Here is a 3452-nt window from a genome sequence, read left to right as displayed (position 1 = left end):
ACTCTACCACTATGATGAGATTATATGTGATCTCCTCATGTGTTGTAAATTCTATCACTGTGATGAGGTTATACTGATGAGGTTGACGAGATCAGTGTCTTAATGCAATCTCTTTTGAGATATAAAAGAGAGAAGGGAGCAGAGACACATGGGAAACTCATACCACCAAGAAAGCAGTGCTGGGAGCAGAGTGCATCCTTTGGACCTGAGGTTCCTGCGCAGAGAGGTTCCCAGACCAAAGGAAGACTGACAACATGGACTTTCCTCCAGAGCCGATGGAGAAAGTGTTCCCCTGGAGCTGATGCCCTGAATTTGACTTGTAGCCTACTGGACTGTGAGAGAATAAATTTCTCTTTGTTAAAACCATCCACTCGTGGTATCTCTGTTAGAGCAGCACTAGATGACTAAGACAGACACCAATATTAAAACGTTTGAGACAGACAATCCAAAAGAAAAAATTGTTTATATGTTTAAGATAAAAGGGATGCTAGTCAATCAAGACAAAAGAGGTTTTATAATGTTCTGTATATTCATAGTTTATAATGAAATATATATGATGCATAATAAAGAAAGAATATGCTATATACTGCTTTGCATGCAATGGGATATCAAAAATACTGATTGACAAGCAATAAATATTTTCTTTTCCCTGTTAAAATATCTCTAATTCGGCCTCCTCCATTAGCATTATCATTCCCATTATGTTTCCAAAAAATGAAATCTTTTGGGAAACGACCTACTATTGTTAGCAAATAATGATGCAAGACTTCTAGTTCATAATTAAAATACTGTGTTTTAAATGTATTGTTGGCTAGTATTTTCAGAGGGCAAAATAAATGGTAACTCTGTAGTGAGCCAAATGCATCAATGCACTTATTTCTGAGCCTTGTTTAAGATTAACCTGAGGGATTTACTTAGACTGATGATGGCACTGAGCTGAAACTGACTCTGGAAAAACTCTAATCCTGAGGACCCAAGGCTTCTCATTTCCCATGTTCAGGAGGCCCAAGACTAGTAAGGTACTGAATTAGTAAGTGTCACCTGATATGAAGAATCTGAAAGGTACGTTTCAAATAGTTAAAAAATATATATATATAGGGTTGTTTTATGGGAGAAAAAGAGAAATATAATAAAATATTATGTTTCTAATTGCAAAATTTTTACCTACTTTTAAAGTAATAACTTAAAAGAATGCTATTTTTAGGCTCTCACAACATTGAAGCTAAAGGGGACTATAGAAATTACCTAGTTTAATCCCCCTCCCCTGATTAAACTCAAATGCTGAAAGTTTAAATGACTTGCCCAAGATCATCTATTAAATGTGTAGCAGTTTCTTTTGCTTTTTTACTGAAAATTTTATCTATGGTTATGCTATTAGTATACAATTTATGCAAAAATGTTAGTGACTATATTTGATATATTCAATAAAGACAAATTCTATTCAATCCTAGTGATTTCCAAACTCAAGAAGAAACTCTGGCCATCAGCCCATTTCAGATATACCTTTCTGCTTATTCACTAGATCCTCCGTTCATCTATGATCTTAAGCTTGAATCCTCCAGTCAGTTTTCAAAATTACCTCAAAAAGGTGAAAAACTTGAGGAGAGAAATTTTACTTTCAATTCTTCCTTTTTTCTTTTGGCCTAAGGAAATTCCAGTGAATGTGGGTTTTTAGCCTTGAAATTGCCAAATACTTGCTCATGTTTTCTTATTCCATTTGCCATCAGAAAACTTTAAAAAAAAATTGCAGATCAACTGTCTCATGAGCTAAAAGTTCTTTGAAGATTCCAACTTGCACTAGGTGTTCTCATTTACTTGAAACAAGTTTCAAAGTTCCCTGCTTTAGCTATAAAGACTTCTGATTCCTTTGAATTTACTATACTCTATCCATTGAAATTAATTCATATTGTTGGTATAATTAATATGTGTGTTTTTACATGAAATATGAATTTTAATCTGTAGTTTATAAAATACTAAGATGTAGATTGGGACACTTTCCCACAAATTGTGTGAATATTGTGGTACATCGAGACAATGGCATCTTTAGTTTGAAAGAATTATGTTTTGGGTTTATGTTCCAGGCTTCTTCTATCTCCTTAGAAAGCTCACTAACGCACTAAAGTTGGTTAGCCTCATTAAAAAAAAAAAAAGAAAGAAAAAACTGATAAATTCCCCAGGCTGCCAATATGAGACAACAGCCTGTTTTCAAGAAAATATCAAATCAGTTTTTTTGTGTAATCCAACTGTCCATCAACGAGGGTTGATTGGAACAATCACGCTTCACTGAGAAAATAGTGGTGGCTTGTCAAGTAGGTTGTGTGTCAGAAACCAAAGATTTCACTAAGAAAATTATTCAATTTAGTAAATTGAGATTAGAGTTAAATACTGGATTTTCAAGGTGCCCATAGACAACCAATTCTCTTCACTTTACATCATACTGAAGTTTTTTCTTTTCTTTTATTTATTTATTTATTATTTTTTTTCTTTTTTGGGCTTCATATGATCACTTACAGCCTTACATAGCAAATCATTTTATAGTAAGTACCATATAATCCTTAAATTTTTTTTATTGTAAGTTACTAAAAACACATGGGCCATCAGCTGGTGCTTGTTTCAATTTAGACATTACCAAAGTGTGATAGAATAAAGTTAAATTTTTTTTTTTTTTAATCCTCAAACTATACATATGAATACTCAGATGAAGTAGTGGAAAGTCAAGTAGATTTTCTGATTTGGGGGAATTGACAGTTATTACTAACTGTACGTTTCTCCAACAGAATAAACAAACAGCTGTTCAATAAAGGTGTTTAGTCTGAAAATGCTCCATTGTGTTAGGAAAAGAAGAGTGCAGGGAGGAAGAGAAAAAGCAAGATTCCCTGGGGGAAGAATCACTGAGAAATTATCTCTTAAGAGTTATTTGGGAGGGATCATTTATACACATCTCTGGGTTCTTACCTTCTAAAGACATGGTGGAAAACATTTATTGCGGGGGTCCCATTACTTGTTTTTCAAGCAATATTTCGTGTTTTCTCTCTATCCCCTTTTTATTACATCACTCTATGTTCAATTCCTTTGTTAAACAATAGCTGACATGCTTTATTCATTTCCCACCTACTTAGAACCTGGGAAATTATATTTTATATTGAAATGTGTAATCATTCAAACAAACGGACGTGCTCAATTTTTACACATTTTAGTGATGGTAGAATAAATCTACATTTACATATTTTAATTATTTCTAATAAACTAAACATGCATTTAGAACCTCTTCCTTTGGTTTACTAAATAGTTTACTTATTGAATTATATGTCATTTACTCTACTTCATCCATGGACCCATTGTTAATTGAAGTTGAAGAGAAAATGAAATTACTTCTACTTCTCCTTTTTAAAATTTTTGTTGTTTTTATGTTCTACTTCCCGTCTAAATTTATTGTGATACTAGGTGCCATT

The sequence above is a fragment of the Trichechus manatus genome, unplaced genomic scaffold (genome assembly GCF_000243295.1).
Source record: "Trichechus manatus latirostris isolate Lorelei unplaced genomic scaffold, TriManLat1.0 scaffold00060, whole genome shotgun sequence".
NCBI classification, from domain to species: domain Eukaryota; kingdom Metazoa; phylum Chordata; class Mammalia; order Sirenia; family Trichechidae; genus Trichechus; species Trichechus manatus.
The sequence above is the reverse complement of the archived record's forward strand: the minus strand, read 5'-3'. Positions refer to the sequence as shown.